The 19,183-nt window shown below is 46.5% G+C and overlaps 1 protein-coding gene across 10 annotated transcripts in view; it reads right to left on the minus strand.

Moving 5' to 3' along the window:
- LOC149346566 (uncharacterized) overlaps positions 1-19,183 on the minus strand; it is a 101,483-nt gene that overhangs the window by 38,598 nt on the left and 43,702 nt on the right. For 4 of the 10 annotated variants that reach the window (XM_089586492.1, XM_089586497.1, XM_089586490.1 and 1 more), the window contains exon 1: positions 1,751-1,789. The exons of 4 other annotated variants lie outside the window; for them this stretch is intronic. The gene's annotated coding sequence lies outside the window, so the exon portion shown is untranslated. Of the gene's footprint in view, positions 1-1,750; positions 1,790-11,154; positions 11,239-14,214; positions 14,242-19,183 lie in introns of those variants that run through there. 2 more of the 10 variants (XM_089586491.1, XM_089586494.1) reach the window with 2 other exon arrangements.

Consider the following 19,183-nt stretch of genomic DNA (forward strand, 5'->3'; position numbering starts at 1 on the left):
CGAGTGTTGTTGACGACCATTCTCATGAATAAACAATTTTCAAATGAACAAAACAAAATAAGTGTAATAGTTGATTTCCAGAAAGAAACACAATGAAGTAAAGCCTTTGTATCTTTCATTGGCAGTGAGTTTTACGCAAAAGCTTGGCATATGGCAGAAGAAGAATTCACACAGACGATATACCTATCTCTGGGTTTTCCATCATAAGCCCGTTGGTGTAAACGCTGTCCCTCTGTGTCTAACAATTATGTGAGCACAGATGTGCGGCGTTGTTCGGGCAGTGAGCTCGTAGACAGCATCTTAAGCTTATGACATGTACGCTGGATTCGCAGCACGTTGTCAGGCTTTCACTGGTACCTGGCTATGTGCGGCGTTCGAGAGGCGTTTCGCAGCGTTTGAGGGGGCTTGGGGTATCTTACAGCCGGCGTTGTCGCTTCGGCGGACGCGGTTGTTGCGACGCGCGTCTTTTCTTGCAATCCTTCTTCTCACATCTTTCAACTCTCTTCTGTCTGCATGTGGCAGCGAGTGTGACTCAGCCCGTCAAGTGGGCAGGCCCGTGCAATTTCCCTTCCATTCTTCCTACAGCCACAACAACAACAACCAAGAACCAACGTTTGGGGTGTCTTACGGTAACTTATTCTACCCGATGACACCAAAAATTTTACTATGCGAGAGGCAGGGTGCTTAAGTGTGTGGTCACATACTCTCCCTACCCTCCTAGCACGCGCCCCGCCTGAAGACGACAAAGGAGACGCAAGCCACGAGCTGGTTGTGGTCACGTGATGACGGAACGAGCTACAGGTGGGTCGTTATGGGAGGTGCGTATCATGGCTATGCTGCAGAAGACATCTCTTCAGAAATCCTTTCCTACCTTGCATTCTTCTTAAGCTGTGTATGCGATGCAGCTCACACAATGACAAATAGTTATTCAATCATAGTGTTGTTCCCTGTAAGTTGTTTTCTGTAATGCACGAAGAGATTGAGGGCAGCTATAAGGATATCTTCAGATAGTAACACTACACAGATCGCAAAAGATGTTTCAAACGACATTTGCATTTTCTATATGGCAAAGGCATGTGTTGCAAAATGCAACATGAAAAAACACGCTTAATAAATTCGAATATGCCAACTTTTTTTTTCACGGTTAATTAGCAAGCGTATGTGAATCCTCAAAAGGATTTTTGATTTTTGTAACGTTGCTTGTTAGTGTCGCAGTTTAAATGATTAATACAAACTTCTCGCGTTATGTATAGCTTTGGTCGTGAACCAATGCATTCGTATCAACGAGAGACGGCTGTGTTTGCTAAAAAGTGGGATTTAAAAAAAGAAAAATTGCGCCCTCTTCATTCCTCTCTCCTTATTCGCTTATAAGGTCTTTTTTAAACAATTCATTCTAACTCGTGAAATCACGACCTAACAGGATCAAGTGGTCACAGTGCAGCAATGAAAGGGAATGGTCCTATAGATTAGTTTCAGCAATCGACGTGAGAAAATTCACTACCCCACTGCAGCTTTTCCAGAAACAACCGGCGGCGGTGACAGTCGTGTTTAATTTTTTGGCTGTTATTTATTGTTTTTAGTGTATGTTGCCTTTTTCTCATTAAGATGTGGTAAACAATCAGTACAGGTTAACACCAGATTAGCCTTTATTGTCTCGGTATCCTGCGTAGAAGTATTACATTGTTTCTGCAGGCATCAATATGCATAGTTGTAATGTATCAACATACTTTCGAATAAAAGCCATCCTCACCCCTGCTTGTCAGTTTTGGCGGTCAGGCCGACCTCTGGCACACACGCGACGGACGCACTTCAGACGGTGCAGCTCTCCCAGCCAGTAATTCAGGGAGCTGGTTTGGGACCGGCTCCTGTGAGTAAAAAACAACGCACAAACGGCACAAGTATACTTCACCAAATATCTTCGTTACGCTAAAAACGGTCCTTAAAAAACAACGACAAACTAATAGTGAAAGATCACAAAAATGAACAAGGGAGGGGAAAAGCTCAGGTTGCGTGAGCCAACGTTTCCTCAAGGGGACTTGTCTTCGTCTGGGCAAAGCGTTCATCATTGGCAGGGATTAAATAGGGCCTTCGCTCCGAGGAGGAAGGCCCCGGGGGTGGGGAAGGAAAGTGGTGTGAGAGGGGATATGTGTCAGGAAGGGGAGGGAGGTGAATCTTGATTCTTTAAGCTGCAATAGTGGAAAAACTTATATCCAGGGGGTGTGTAATGAACAAAGGCTTTGAAGGGGCTGCGACGGGGGGTTGGCGTGGATGGACCTGAAAAACTCAGATGAGAGGATTAGTCAGCGTGGTACAGGGAAATGAGAACAAGGAAAACAAAATAGGCTGACCCAGGAAGGAGAAAGAAAAAGGAGGGGGGGGGGGGGGCATTTCCAAGGAAGGAAAAGGCAGGGGGGAGGGGGGGGGGGGCGGGGGGAATGGCCCGAGTTCAGAGAAAGCCAAAAGGTGGGGGCGGAGGGAGTAACAGGAATGCCATGAATTCCGAGAACTGGTAGTAGAGGATTAGGAGAAAGGAAAAAAAAGAAAAAAAAAGGAGGGGGTGAACAAAGGGAGAGGGTGAGAAGGCCCTGAAATGTGGTGGAAGATATGACCTGGGGAAGGGTGCAAAGAGCGATAGTATACTCAGAAGTACTTGTATTTGGGCGTGTTGGTTCATAACTTTTCCGGAGGACACAGGGGCGCAACAAAAGACACGGACATGGAAGCAGACAGGGACAAGCCCTTGCCCTTGTCTACTTCCACGCCCGTGCCCCCCATTCCGCCCCTGCGTCCTCCTGAAAAGATAATATACTTATGCAAGGTTCTAGAAAATGATCTGAGCACGTGCAAGACATTTGTTAAGTTAAAATTATGCTAACCCTGGAATGTACCTGAGAGATTCCAGGTTTCCTCTAGACATGTTAATCCCTGTTGGTTGCAGTGTTTTAAATTTGTGGATTAGGAATGCTTCTCTGTATTTTCTGTCCCTAGTCGATTTGAAGCCTGACTGAAGAATGAACAATTTGAGTTCGTCGAATTTGTGATGGCGTTGATTAAAATGGGTCGACACTGCCTTCTGTTCATTCCGTGTTGTGTCAGCCCGGTGCCCGTTTAATCTGGCACTCATTGTTTGCCCGGTTTCCCCGATATATTGTTTCTGGCAGAAGGAGCACTGGAGCATGTAGATAATATTGGACGATGTGCAGTCAAAACTGGTCTTTATATCGAAACTGAAATCGTTTGCTGTACTTTTAACCGTAGTATCCCTTTGTAAATGTTTGCATGTCTTGCATCTAGGTCGAGAGCATGAAGGTACTGTCGGTGCTGGTTTCTTACCGAGCCTAGCAGGCACCAGGATGTCCTTCAGGTTTGTGTTGCGTATGTATGTTACCCTTGGTGCGTCGGGAAATATTTTCTTGAGACGGTCGTTACCAGTTAAATTGGGGAGGTATTTCCGCAGGATATTGTTTATGTTTGGAAGCGCGTTTGAGTATTTCGTTATAAGTGCTGGAGGTCGTTGACTTAGCTTTTGTTCGTTTTTTAAGAACTACATCTCTTTTCAAAGTGGTTGCTCGTTGGAACGCATTGTTGAGGGTTGTCTGTGGATGGTTCCTGGTGATTAGTGTGTTTTGTAGCGAGTGTAGGTGTTTCAGGTAGTCGTCGTCGTCGCTACATATTCTTCTTAGTCTCGTTGCCTGTCCTACGAATATACCTTGTTTGCAGTGTCTTGGATGATGGCTAGTGAAATCTAAATATTGTTGTGGTGGTGGTGGTGGTGGTGGTGAAAAACTTTAATCAAGAGAGCTTGAGGGTTAAAAAAAAATAAATAACCCTGCTGCATGGTCGGTATCCTTAGTCCGGGACACCGCATGACGAGGCCCCGTCTCGCGCCCGCTTGACCAGAGCCCTTTGGGACTCCAGTGTGGAGCAGTTGAGGAGGGCAGTCTCCCATGCCTCTCGGGTGGGGGTGGGGGAAGGGGGAAGGTGAGGATTCTGAGTACATGCCCACACCATGTGAAAGATATCGCAGATCTCTCCACAGTGCGGGCAGCGCCCATCTGTGTTCGGATCGAAGTGTTTTGCTATTGCAGGACAGAGAAGGGTTCCTGTCTGCAGGCGCCGCAGAGTTCGCTCCTCCGCCTTACTCAGCCCCTTGGCAGGTGCCGGGTAGAGACGGTGGCTGTCGCAATAATAAATTAGGATTTCGCGGAACCGCAGAAGCGGTTGATGAGCTTCTGAGCCATGAGAGTGTCGGTCAGTGGGCTTCCTGTAAAGTGTGGTTTTGAGCTTGCTATTTTCTAAACGGACAGTGGTATCAAGGAAATTGACTTGCGTTTTCGAGGAGTTTAAGGTGAATTTAATGCTGGAGTGGCATGAATTGAAACGTATGACGAATGTCTTCAGGGTCTCAGCCCCATGCTCCCATATCATGAAATTGTCGTCTATGTAACGCAGGTATATAAGTGGTTTTTTTAAAAATGAATTTAGAAGTTGACATTCTAGTAGCCCCATAAAAATGTTCGCGTAAGTGGGTGCGAAGGGAGTGCCCATGCTTGTTCCAACTACTTGAAGGTAGTAAGAAGAATCGAATTCAAAATAGTTGAGTGTAAGTACCAATTCAAGTAGCGTGAGGTACACTTCAGTTTCGTGCGGGTGAGGACTTTGAGTTAGAATTTTGGAGAGTGCGTCGATACCTTCATTTATGGGAATATTTGTGTACAAAGCGGCGACGTCAAGTGTGACAAGTATGCTATCTGCTGGGATAATGGAAGCGTCATTCAGACACTCTATTATGCGGAGAAAGTGCGGTGTATCCTCGACAAAGGAAGGGAGGTGGGTAGGAATATCTGCAAGATAGTTGTTCAGGAAAATTGATAAGTTCTCTGTGGGCGTGTTATTGTTTGAAACGATAGGTCTGCGGGGATATCTGCGGTAAACAAGTCTTCTGCGGAAACCTTATGGATTTTGGGAAGTAGGTAAAAGCTTCCTGCCTGTTTGTTTAGCGGATTTAAGAAGTGGTAGTCGGACTGCGTGATTAGTTCCCGTGATAATAAGTTTGCCAGTTTGTTCAGAATCAATTTGCAGAACTCTGAAATGGGATCTTAATCTAATTTCCTATAATGACAAGGGTTGTTGAGTTGCCTAAAAGCTTCTTTTTTGTATTTTTCGGCCGGCAGGATAACTATGCTACCTCCTTTGTCTGCAGGCTTAATGACTATATCGGTTCTAGAAGCTAAGTGGTTCAGAGTAGCCTGTTCCGTTGGGGTGACGTTTCTACGTTTTCGAGCTTGCTTTGTTTGGTCTATAATTTCTTTCGAGACAGATTTAATGTACAAGTCTAATTCGGGACTCTGCTGCGCTTCCGGCGTCCATGTGCTTTCGGCTTTAAGAGGGATGGGATTAAGGCTGGTTACTTCAGTAGGGTGAGCACGTGTTGACCACGTGTTACAGGAAAGAGCTAGGTTAGTAATCGGGGTGTTCGTTTTTTCGGCAAAGAATTCCTTAATTCGCAATCTTCGCGCAAATTCTGTGATATCTCTGTGAAGTTCATACTCGTTAAAATTATTGTTAGTTGGACAAAATGTAAGGCCATGCTTCAGAAGAGACACTAAGGACTACTGGAAGGAACATTCCTGGGGTTACTGACAATGAGCACGTATTTTTTAATTTGTAAGCTCTGACATGACATCTCTTCAAGCCCCTTTCATTTTGACTGACAGCGACAGGCATCATCATCATCATCATCATGATCAGCCTAACAACGCTCACTGCAGAGCAAAGACTTCTACCATGTCTCTCCAATTAACCTTGTCATTTGCCAGGTGTGGCCACCGTATCCCCGCAAACTTCTTTACCTCTTCCGCCTACCTAACGTTCTGCCGCCCCATGCTACGCTTGCCTTCTCTTGGAATCCATTCTGTTACACAGCGGTTATCTCGCCTTTGCATTACATGCCCGGCCCAAGCCCATTTCTTCCGCCTGATTTCGACTAGGATGTCTTTAACCTGCGTTTGTTCCCTCACCCACTCCGCCAGCTTCCTATCTGTTCCTGGTACACCTACATTTTTTTTATCCATAGCTCACTGCATTTTCTTTAAGCGGAACTCTCTTTGTTAGCGTCCACGTTTCTGCCCCGTAAGTGAGTACTGGTAAAATACAGCTGTTGAATACTTTTCTCTTGACAGCTATTGGTAAACTGGCGTTCATGATCACTTGAAAGGTTGTCTATTTTGGAGGAAACATATCGCTTGTGCACCTATAAAATCATTTTGGGTAAATCATGGCTCTCTGCGCTGCGAAGCAATGGTCTAATTCAGGCCATAACCTACAACTGCGCTCATTATTTCGATCAATTTATATCATTGTGTACCTACGCCATATGAGGAATTTCTTTCGTGATTAAACCGGTGCTGTCGTTTCCGTGCACTACGAGCGTCGACAGGACTTGAAGATACATTACTGAGGGCCGACTACCTGTCATAACTTTTTTAAAATCATTGGTGTGTGGTAAAGAGGGCAGAACGCTCGTCTAGGACACGTTATGGCCGTGTTTTGGGCTCAACTCTTTTAAGCTATGGATGACGTCTGGTTAAAAATAGTCTGGATGTAAGTACGTGCAGTGAAACTCTAAGAATTTCATCGACATTTTTTGCCTTCCAGGTCGCAGCGGTTTTTAGAGTGGCGGAACACAGTTCGGTCGTTCTAGACATGTGTTTCGAGCTCTGCACGAAACGACCTACTGACTACAAGCGAGCGCGCTCTAGCAGGCGAGCAAAATAGCGGACTTTTTAGTGCAACAACTCGGCTAACATTGAATTTTCGATACCTTGTGAGGAGCAAAGCCGCATCGCATATGAAGCATTCCTTATTTTTTCAACTTTTGGTCAACACGCCAGCTGGATTAAAGCAAACTGTTCCTTTAGAAAACCTATTACCTGGCCAGTGCAGGCCCATGCATACACCTTCAAAAGGTGAGCTATGAGCATATTAGAAAAGAGCACTGGTTGTGCGCCTTGTGGCACATGCTGTCTTCGCTTCTTCATATCTTTCAAAAGCACATATATAACCAGGATACTCAAGCTCACCTTCACCAAAGTCTTGCACCTCAATTTCTTCTGACCGGTGCTGTGCGCGGTGACGCACACATCTCAGATATGTCCCAGACGACCCAGAAAGCGCCCAGGGCTGCCGCGTTCATGGGCTGCTCAGTGGCTGGTCCATCTGCAGGAAGAAAAACCGGATTTACATTGGCACAACGGACAATCCCAATGAACACTAAATACTCTCGGACGTCCCATGGACGTCCTAATCGTCCACAGGACGTCCAAGGAAGTTTCAGTTCTCATTGAGAACTGAATTTGGTGTTAACAATTTCTGTCTGGTAAAGGGAATCCATGGTAATGAAAGCTGAAGACTACTGGAAACTATGAAACTAACTGGCCAGTCATTTCAGAGGCCAAAACCATACGTGTCGGAGTTCGTAGTTTAGGGCTAGGCACTGAGACCGAAGGAACGAGACCTCGCAGAGGCCTCAATAGCAGATCTGCCATAAGCAAGTCCATACGTTATCATACGACGTACTCACTGCAACGATAAATTCCCTGAGGAGGAGAAAGCGCTGACGAAAAGCAAATATACCGAAACAAGGCACCGGTTTCCAAAACTTCACTTGGTTTCAACATAAAAGAAAGGCGAATTCTTTACCTGGAACCCCTGAAAAGAAAAAGAAAATCGGAGGATGGCGCAATAAATACTACAACTCTCAGTGTCACCGAAGAGCTAAAACGAAAGCTATGACAAAAAAGTGCATTATCTGTGGAAGGTGACATGATGCGTCCAGGGACTAGTTGTGCGAGTGGTGCATTTTGGCGCAGTTTTCACCGATAGTGTGTTGAGGGCTTTTCGAGGCCGAAAGCATAATGCCTATTGAGTGTTTTCTGGCGTGCATTGTGTTTTATGCCAGATCTATGGCTCCAGGTTACATTAAGACGCTTGGTATCTCGGGCCGCTTCTACCATCTCTGCTTTCTACTTTCTCCTGTGCTGTTCAGTTCATGCCAACCTGCCCAGATTTCTGCAACGCATGTCGAGCTAATAGCTACGATGTCTAGCTCGTTTTAAGGCTTCCTACAATGCACAAGAGGACATGGAATTTTTCCTAGGCTTACAGTCAAGCAGTTTTGGTGGTTTTTTATCTATGAACATTCATAATTGCTTCTAGAGTCTTAAGTGGCAGACGCGAGCCTCTGGCGCCCCCGTCTATACCTGAGTAAAGTAAAGGATGGACACAATCAATGGAGCCCTACGCTCATTTCAGCCACTGTTATAACATTTAGATATTAGCCACCTACTGTCGCAAATCTTGACTCGAATAAGCTTGAACTCAAGCAGTAGAAGTTTTCCATTTTGGAAGGATGTGTCGCCAAAGAGCTGGAACAAATTACGCTCATGCTTTGTTGCTTAATTTAGGAAGCGAAAAAAATTCATTGCTACAGGCTGATTTTTTCTTCAATGCAACCGCACAAAAAAGCGTCCTCTTTGCCTTTCCCCCACTCGCTCCGTGATATGCGTCTTCGAGAGCTTAAGTAGACAGCAAAACGGACAGACAGTGCACGCAAATTCAGCCCCGCCAAAACACCTTAGCTTCAGATCTCCACACAAAATTAGTCAATCGCGATACTAAAGCTAAACAAATCACTAATGCGACATGTGTTGCATCGGAATAAGGAAAGAGCTGGACGTCGGAAGGAACTCACCTGGTCATAGAAGTGTGGCAAATGCTACAGGACTCGCTGCCGCCGGAAAGTCGGCCGTTACGCGATGCTGGTATGCCACACGACCCAATGCCCATCGACCGCGGGATCAGCTCCGTGATGCTGACGCCTGCATCATTATGCAGAGTTTCAAAAGGCGCGGCCCATCGCGACCAACTCAGGAGTGTGCGTTAAATATAAGCAGTGTTTCCTTCCTTATCAATGCTTCTCAGGTTATCTGTGCTTTCCGATGGGAGCCATTGGGCATTCACCTACTGAGCAGGAAGGTGGAAGCTAACGATTGGTCTCTCGAGAAGAGCAACGTGTCCCTCACAGGCCCATCGCTGGATGCACCTTCCATTGCAGGGCAGTGGCGCATCGCTTGACGGCTTTACCACTGCGCCAAAGGAGTATGAGGACTCCCAGTGATGTATGAATACCATGAGGAGAATGACCTTCTGCATATATGCGAACTAAACCATTTGCCTTATCGCATCTTACCCTTAAGGCGGTTCTTCATTGTCCACTATATTCTTGTCTTATCTCTTCCACCTGCTCCTCTTTAGTTCAAGCCTACTAAGGATGAGCTAGAGGCTCGGGCGTGCCGCTAGCTGCGTCGTTGGGTCGCGCTGAAAGGCGCCTCAGGGCAGACTACGCAAAACGGCTCTCGCCGTGAAAATACAGGTATTGGAGGCAATCTCTTCAGACGGAAGTTTGACAAAGCGCATTTAGTTGCTTCGGTCTTACCGCTGGGGTAGTCACTGCAAGAAAAACCTTCCGTCCCTCGCGCCCTCCCCGCCCCCTTTTATGAGGTTTCGAGCAGTTTAATTGAAGCTTTTGAAGTTTGTGGCCTGATACATGTCACATTCAGCAAGGATCAATGAATTAGAAGACGGTAATCAAGAATTTCTCAAAGCGGCCAATCTGGATAACTCATTTACCGGATGAGCACGTTTCATTAAAGCCCCTCTTGAACATGGTTCCCCGTGAACTTCTAAAGTGCTACCCCTCTTAGACCTTGACTGTGGTTTACCGCGGGATGCGCTCCGGTTTACGAATAGAAGATGGGGAAATTCATCCATAGCCGCAATAGCCATTAATCAAGCATATGTTATGAAGGCACCCCTGCTTTTGTTTTTCTGGTTTGACATATAAATAATAACGTCCGGCGCGGCCGCGTTTCGAAGGAGTCGGAACGGAAAAGGCGTCCGAGTGCACTGCGATGTCAATGCACGCTAAAGATCTCCAAGTGGTCGCAATTATTTTGGAGCCCCTCCGCTACCGGAAATATTTCTTCTTTAACTTCCACCTTCCTCCCTTCTCTTACGGTGCGGTTCGATTATCCAACGATGCTAGAGACAATTATTGCGGCATTTGGTGTCCTCGAAAACCATTTAAAAAATTCCATTTTCAATGTCAGTCTTAAAAATGTTTCGCACGCGCAGTTGTAAGAGTGTAAAAGAAGTAGTTGCGTTCATTCTGAAGGATACTGAAGGCTTCAGAGAAACTTTCTACCACGATTTCAAAAAGCGTTTGCCACCATGAACATAGAAAAACAAGAAAATATACAACTCCTATAAACATTAAATGAAATGCGAACTGCACGAAATGAAAATCTTAGCAGAGAGAGCCGGAATACTTCAGCAGTTGCTCAAAATTTGATGGCGCAAATAGGTCTTAAAAGAATTGTGAACAGAGTTTGGTACAGCTGCTCACCAGCTGTTATTTTCGTTACTCTTCTCGAGATAGTTTCGGGCTTTCTTTGACGATAATGGTAGCGGTGACCGGTATTAATAAATTCCGATGCAATCTGTTACGTCCAATAGGGTGATGCCAAAGTTCGCCGGGTGAAAAAAAAAAACATTTTTGAGAGTTGGTTTTGAGGAAAGAAAATGACGCAGTAACTGTCTCATATTCTGGTGGACATGCTCACCGCCTGTGTCTTGGCCACTCCCCCGTAGTGGGTATGTGCCATTCTACTTGAGGCCAACCAACCAACCAGCAAACCACGCGATAAGGGAAGGGATAACGGAGGGAGTGAAAGAAAAAGGAAGAAGGAGGTGCCCTAGTGAAGGTCCGCCGAACTAGTTCGACCACCTGGAGATCTTTAACGTTCTCTGACGCCGCGCAGCCCATGGGCGCCTTATGCGTTTCGCCTCCATCGAAACGCAGCCGCCGCGGTCGGGTTCGAACCCGGGTACTTCGACTTAGTAGCCGAGCGCTCTAACCACTGACTCTGAACATTTTCATCTACCTTCCACAGACAACGAATCCCTTCTTAACCAAGTAAACCGTGAGCTTTTTCATCCACCTTACACATACAACCAATACCTTCTTAACCACGTAAACCATGCAGTACGCACAAAGTTGTGTGTCGACCAAGAAATACTGAGGCCTTTATTTACCTGTGAGATTGACTCTAGATCTTCGTCAGGTGCTGTCGTCAGTTGTTTCCGTGACAACGAAGAAACTGCGTCTTTGAGCCACACCTGCGGATGCGTCGGAAATTCGGAAGCTGGTTAGAAAATGCGGAGAAAGGTTCTTCCCCTGTTTCATAAGGAGCGTAACACTAAAAAAGGCGGGAACCTGGTCAGTGTTGGTCAGAGTTGTCAGTGTTGGCAGACCCAGCAATCTCCATGTGTCCTCTTACAGAAAATTTGAATTTCGGTGGAAGCGAAATTCTAGAGGCCCGAGTAATGTGCGATGTCACTGCACGTTAAAGAGCCCCAGGTGGTTGACATTTCCGGAGCCCTTCACTACGACGTCCCTCATAGCCTGTGTCGCTTTGGGACGTTAAAAGCCCATAAACCATACACCGTTTATGAGGAAAAAAATTAAGTATATGCCTCAAATCTCCGTAGACTTCGGAAACACGCCATAAGGGAAGGGGCAAAGGATGAAGTTAAAGAAGAAAGGAAGAAAAAGCTGCTCAGAGCTCCACATAATTATGAAAAGTCATGAAGGTTTTTCCGGCGCCTTCAAGCAGTCCCTTTTGTGCACTCCGAGAAGCTGCACCTGCGAAATGACCCGGACACAATGGCGTCTCTTCCTGGAATGATGACGCGGGACCGTCTGATTCGGTGTACTGCCACGTCAGCAGAACAGATCGTGCTGAAGTGCTCACGTGCACTCCATATCCCTCTCCCTCTCTCAGCAGATTCGTGGTCTCTCTCGTCTTAGCTTCCGTGTTTACAGCGAGAACAAAGGGAGAAATTCGCACTGGTGCAGAGCAGTGGAGAAAATTGGCTTAGGAAAAAGGAAGATCGCACGCAATAGCTGCCTCACTTTCCGGGGGGCACCTGAACCGCACCGTGACTGAGGGCAGGAAAGTTTGAGAGAGAAAAGAAAGTGAAAAAAGATGCCGCAGAGCAGGACTCCGGAATAATTTCGGCCACCTGGGAATCTAACGCGCACTAGCATCAACTCAGCACATAGGCGCTTTACGTTCGTTGCTGTTAGTGGCTATTTGTTGCTAATAAAAAATTGCCGAGAATTGCGTTACTTTCTAATCCGAAATTTTTGCGAAGCTCATCAGCTGACTAAGCTTTTGATAGATTGAGGCAAAGAATTCAAGCACATGTACGTACAACTACAGAGAGCAGCAATTACAGCAAGTCGGTCAGATGGCCTACTTATGGCCAGTGTCTCGAAAATACCTCTGTGCTTTAGCTGTGCGGCGGAATATGTAGTGCATTCATACTAGTGAGTGCCAAGTCACCGCTAAAACCAAAGTGCCATACGGCGGCTAAGTTGTTAACTGATGGGCTCATGCTGACTGGTCTCCTCTCCCGTGGATATCCTCTCCTCTTCCTCCTCTCTATGCACGCCAACCAGAACTTTAGAAAGGGATTAAGAGTTTCATCCTGAGACGATAACTACAACGTTAGAAAAGGATTAAGTGTTTTTTTCCTGATCAAACGGAAACAGTTGTTTTTGCAATGTGACTTCCCCTGAAATGGGACGAATGAGTCAGTGTTCCTACGGCGGGGAAAAAAGTCCCAAAGCTCAAGAAACAGCAGCTGGCATGCAACCGCACTATCAGAAAACATTATTCATTTGGGGATACCAATATCAGGAAAACTACTTCTCAGCTAATGTTTTCAAAAATTCGAACCCTGGGAAATATATTTCCATTACACCTCATCGCAGTGAGGGACGACTAACGCGCTGAGATATTTTCAACGCAGGAGAACTCAACAGCGGAAAATTGACAATGCAAAGAAAGCATTCAAATATTCAAAATGGGCAATAGATGCAAGTGAGTTGTTGCTGGATAGTTGGTTTGACAGAACAGAAAGAAATAGCGAGGAGGCAAGACGATGCAGGTCTAAGACCTTCAGTTGTTAGTGCCTGTGTTTTTTACCATTGGTACTCGCGGCAAAAAACACGGAAGAAAAAATTGCCTGCTTGGCCTCAGATTTTGTTGACCTGAAAGCGCTCTCGCTTCCCTAAACGCTCGGTGCAGCACTGTAGCCGCCGCGGTGGCTGCTGACCCGAAAGACGTGGGTTCGATCCCGGCAGTGGCGGTAGAATTTCAATGGAGGCTAAATTGTAGAGGCCCTTGTACTGCGCAATGCCAGTGCTCACAAAAGAACCCCAGGTGGTCGAAATTTCCGGAGCCCTCCAATATGGCGCCTCTCACAGCCTGAGTTGATTTGGGGCGTTAAACCACCATAAACCGTAAATCGTAACAGGTTAAGGAGAAAGCAGTTAGCCCGTTGCTAGCTCACAGTATTTCTTTCATTATTTTTTGTTTTTGCCTAAAAAGCTGCTCTATTGGACCTCGGTCGGGGTGTACGGGTAGACATTCCACTTTCTGATGCATTTAAGATAGTACTCCCGGGCAAAAATCTCCTCTTAGTACTGACGGCAAGATCCATGGAGCTCGTAAATAATTCATTCTGAAGCGTCTGAACGGCAAAGTTCATAAGAAATAATAATTATAGGTAACTATTTTTTCCAAATATCGTATCAAGGGTCTGTGGGTGGTTTACATGCAGTTTTCTTTTACTAACTGCTTGTTCGAAGTATTCTTCAGATGTCGTACGGAAGATCACTTTTTTGTCCTGGGAAGTACTGCGCTCGATTTCTCCTCAACATCCTGATGGCAGCAGTACACCGTAACGACCGACATTCGACAGCTTATGGCGACTCTATTTCTAGTGTCCTTCAGTAACACTGGTCGTATATGAGTTCACACTTGATAGCCCAAACAAACACCAAGCATTTCCTACTTTCAAAACAAGTACTTCAGTTTTTACTTTTCTGGACGAGCAACTTAATCAACGCCGCTTGTTTCATCAAGCTATTATGGCGACCGGTGAAACCCGGCTGACGTATTCTTTAAAAATGAAGTTTTCATTTCTCACGCGCAGTTATTCGCACCATCCTCAACTGCCTCTCACGTAGCTGCCTGAATGACAAACTTCAGCTTTAGTCGGGGATGTCTCCCCTTTCACTCGTACCATGCGGACTTGGATGAAGGAGCAGAGCAGCCCGCCAAGCTCAGGGCAAACGAGGCGACCTGGGGCCGCAGTCTGGTGCCACATCCGAGTTGCCAGACGCACCCTGCGAAGGTGAACCATGCACTCATTTGCATAATGAAGCACAAATAACGTTACGAACACCATTCTTTCCCGTTTAAACAATGTATACGGGTTGCGTAGCGGGCACTGGCTGGTTATTTTCCCAAATATCATCAGAATACAGAGAGGTGCATCTAGCGATCCAACGAAACTATGTGTCTCTATATAATTGCGTGGTTGAAGACAAAATGCTGGAGGTGCACAAAACAAGTGCAGTGAGTTGCACATAGACAAGCGCACATAAAAAGTGCAACTCTAGAATGTGCGGACAGAATCCTAGAAAATCTAGTAAACTTTTCATTTCAGCGGCTGCCAGCGCGTCTTATGAAAATTAGCGCTTTTTTTAATGCTTGGTGCCTCCTTCAATTTTATTGAGTTGATAGGCAGGGGTTGCTTCATCCTTCACTTTTAAGTTACGGAACGCTTGATGCTGGCACCAAATTCGCGATGTGCACGAAAAGCTGAAGTTTATCCTCGGCGCGGCTGATCAGCAAAGTGTCTCAAGCGAAAGACTGAATGCGAATAAAATCTACCTGAGCCGGAATCTTTTTGCTGAACTCTCACAAATAAAGCTAATGCAAAAGTGCAAGTGAACATTTCCGCTACTTATTTTGCCCTAGCATTCTATGCCTGGTTTCGTCCTAGAGTAAACTTCCGGTTTAACAGCTGTGCGTAGTACCTAGCTTTGCACCCCTCTCTTCTCATAACGCTTTCGGACTATCTGCGAAGCTTTCCGCCGAGTAGCGCCACATGTGGCACCGAGTAGCGTCACTAGTAGCGTCACCAGTTGCGTCACGAGTAGCGCCGAGTAGCGTCACTAGCAGCGTCACCAGTTGCGTCACGAGTAGCGCCGAGTAGCTTCAGCATGTCCTACACCGGTGCCGCAACAGCTTTGGAATAGTTTTGTATAAGATATGGCCGCAGGCATTCCGCACGTGCGTGCTCTGGTTTTCATGAGGACAGATATAGTTGATGTGTGTGTCCGCATTGTGCACCTAGCGGGCCTAGGGGCGGTCATTTTATTTCCTCAGTAGTCTCACTGCCTGCTGCGCAGGCCCGAATGTACAATGCATTTCCGCTTATCATACATGCGACGCTGACAGGAAAAATGAGAATATGAGCGCTGCGGTGGTGGTAACCGCGAAACCACGGTTGAAAAGTGGTGGGTTAGTTACTAACAGCGTTATCCACTACTCGCCACGTTCATCCAGAGGGGCACGCGAGCATTTGACAAGTTTAACAGTGTAATGAAAGGGCCATGTATGTAAGGACTTCCATTTTCGTAAAGTTTGGTGCTTCGATTTGTGCAAAAAAAACTGCGTCAGGAGCAGGACTTTCGTTTATGTATCCCCCTGCTGAAAATACACAAGTTACTATCCTCTCTTCCCCGCAGAAATTTCTGTGGAAGCCTAGCCGAAAATATGCCCAGAATATACAAATCCAATGGCCGAAGTCACGCTAGAACCTTCAGTGCACAGTTTAGACGCAGCAAGCTTGTAGGACCTCACAAATATTGAAGAGGGGAAAAGCGATTTAGACTCAAGAAATAATGCCACTGCCCTGCATCCATTGCTTGAAAAATTCGTTCAAAGGCAGCAGCCTCGTGGTAAGCAATAAGCGTGCAGATGGAATGGGTGAGGTTCGCCAGAACTTAGCCAGAACAGTGCACTCACATTTCCCAAACATTAACACTAGCCACTTATTCGGAAATGCAGAAATTTGTTTGTCGATCCTCCCTGCAACCGGTGCAAGGCTGCTTACTTAAAACTACTCACCCTTTGAATGGACTGTGGAACTGGCGCGCTATCTGGGCACTCGGCTGTAGGCATCGCCTTAAAGCCATCACAATGCCTGCGACGAGACCAGCGTAACGGGTCCGGCCTGCGAAAAGACAAGGTGGAGTTTCAGGACTACAGGCACCTCTACTGCAATACTGCAGTCACACTGAATTCCCAGTTCGCATGCATTTACGCGCTTTCCAAATAAGATTGGACGCCCCTCTTATTGCTTGTTTACCTGTCGATATACGGTGTCGCTGGATCCAGGTCTGCACAGGGGGCAGTTATGACACCATCCACAAGGCAGCAGGTTAACCACCTACCCGGCGTGGGGTTTCCGTGTGTAGAACAACATCTAGACCGACATAGCACCCAACTTACCGGCTGAGGATTCAATGCACTCCAGATTTATGTGAGCGGTCAGCGTATCTCCCTCTGCTACGGATTGGTCTCTCTATGTAAACTGTGGTCTCTAGGTGGCTTAGACACAATTATTCTTTCACATAACGGCTTGTTCGCAGTGTTCCCGCGATGTTGTAGGAAACAGTGCTTTTTGTATCTGGGAATACCGCACCGAATCTCTCTTGAACTTTCTGGCGGCAACACAATCCCGTAATGGGCAACATTAAACATTATATGGTGATGGGATCTCTTCTGTCCTCCGGTCGTACATAAGAGACACGACCACAGCCCCCTCCCCCCTTACCACGTTTCCCTGTCTCTCCTGATTTCAAAATACAATACTTCAGTTTTTACTAACCGGACTAGCCGCTTATTCAACGCCATTTGTTTCAACAAGCTATTGTGGCAGCCAGCGCCACCCGGGCGTCGCATTCTTTTTGAAAGCAGTGCTCACTTCTGACGAGCACTTAATCGCACCATCCTCAACTGGTTTGGTTTGGTTTGTTTATTGGGGTTCAACGTCCCAAGGTAACTCAGGCTATGAGGGACGCCGTAGTGAAGGGCTCAGGAAATTTCGACCACCTGGGGTTCTTTAACGTGCACTGACATCGCATAGTGCACGGGCCAGTTTGTCATGCAGCTGCTGCCTGAACGACAAGCTTGGACTTTAGTCAGACACGGCTGCTCTTTCACTCACACCATGCCGACTCGAGATGCAGATATACAGGAGCACCACCAAGCTCAGGGCAGACAAGGCGACATTCATAGTACAAAGCGGCTGGATCGCCTGTGGTACCCTTCAAAGGTGAAGCATACAATCATTTGTTTGACGAAGCCCGTCACCCTAAGGCTTTCTGACACTGTCCGTCGAGTAGCGTCACAATTTCTCCTCGATGAAACGCAAGCGCTGTGTAGCAGTGTACACGTCGGCTTGTCCTGCACCACTGGCTTAACAGCTTTCGAATCACGTAATATAAGATATGGCTGCGTGTAATTCGCACGCGTGTGATTTTGTCTTCATAAGGAAAGGTATAGTTCATGTGTGCGTCCGCATTTCGCACCTAGTGGGTTTGGGGACGGACATTTTCTTTTCTGAGTAGGTATGCTGACTGCCTGTTAACGTAGATCTGAACGTCCAAAGTATTTTCTCTAACCATTCATGCAGCACAGACAGGAAAACACGAATCCGAGCGCCATAGTGGTGATAACCGCGGTTAAAAACTGCCGCGTTAGATACCAACAGCACTCTCCATTAGTCGCCACGTTCATCGAAGAGTTTTACGCCAGCAAGCTCAAGAGCATAATGAAGAAGGGTCATGCATGCAGGTGTTCCATTTTCACAGCGCTTTCCGCTTTGATTTACGGGGCAAAGCTGTGTTAAGAGAGATGATCGTTTATGTATCCCCTTCTTAAGACACGAATCTTACTTTTCCCTCTTCCCGCAGAAATTTCCGTAGAAGCCTGACCGAAAATATAACCAGAATACACCAATCGAAAGGCTGAAGTTATGCTGGAACCTTCAGTGTATTGTACTAAACGAAGTTTGCTTGTAGCACTTCAGAAAGATGAAGAGCGGTAAAGTCGAGTCAATCTGTAAAAATAATGTCACTGCCCTCTATCTATTGCCAGGAAACTTCATTCAAAGGGAACAGCGTTGTGATAAGAAGAAGCATGAAGATGGAACAAGTGAGGGTAGCCAGAACCGAGCCAGAACGGCGCCCTCACCTTGCAGTAATATTTACACCGTTCTGAAGCAAATAAATGTGATTCTCGATGTTCCATGCAACCGATAGAAGGCTGCTGCTTACTTAAATCTACTCACCCGCTAACTGGATTGTGGAACTGGCGTGCCGTCTGGGCAGTCGCCTGTGGGGATCACCCGAAAGCCATCACAGTGCCTGCGAAAAGACCCGCCAAACGGGTACGGCCTGCGAAAAGAAAAGGTAGAGTTTGAGGATTACAGGCACCTCTATTGCAGTACTGCAGTCACACTGAATCGTAACTTGCCACGCATTCACGCGTTTTCGAAATGTGAAAGGACACCTCCCTCATTGCTTGTTTTCCTGTGGATATACGGAGGCGCCCGATCCAAGAGTGCAGAAATGCTGCGCCCGCAGTTATGACACTAACCATTGGACAATATGTTAACTACCTACCCGTTAGAGGTATTATCACCAGAACAAGATATAGAGAAACACAGAGCCCAACCTATGGGCTGGGGAATTACCCCATTCTGGATTCATGTGAGCGGTCAGCATACCTCTCTCTGCTACGCACTACACTTTCTAATGCGCACTGGTCAGTGTGATGTCAGTCTGAAGCTGTGCGAACAACAATGTCAATGAGACATAATAATGAAAGGTGACTTTCTTTTCTTAATATTTAACCAAGTGTCTCTAGGTGGCTTAGGTGCCTTAGTTGCTAGCCTGCACTAATCACATCCACTAAGGCTTTCTGGTACGCTGCGAAGGTGTCCGCCGGGTAGCACCATAATTTCTCCACCATCCTTCGTGGGCGCTGCTTTGCAGTGAACCCGCCAGCATGCGCTATGGCGGTAGTGTAACCGCTCGCCAATAGTGCCCACGAGTCTGTGTAAGATATCGCTGCGGGAAATTCGAGCGTAAGTGCTTTTGCCTGGGTAAATAAGAAAATAGTTGAAGTGAGTCTCC

The sequence above is a fragment of the Amblyomma mixtum genome, chromosome 4 (assembly GCF_055824585.1).
Source record: "Amblyomma mixtum isolate Tamu chromosome 4, ASM5582458v1, whole genome shotgun sequence".
NCBI classification, from domain to species: domain Eukaryota; kingdom Metazoa; phylum Arthropoda; class Arachnida; order Ixodida; family Ixodidae; genus Amblyomma; species Amblyomma mixtum.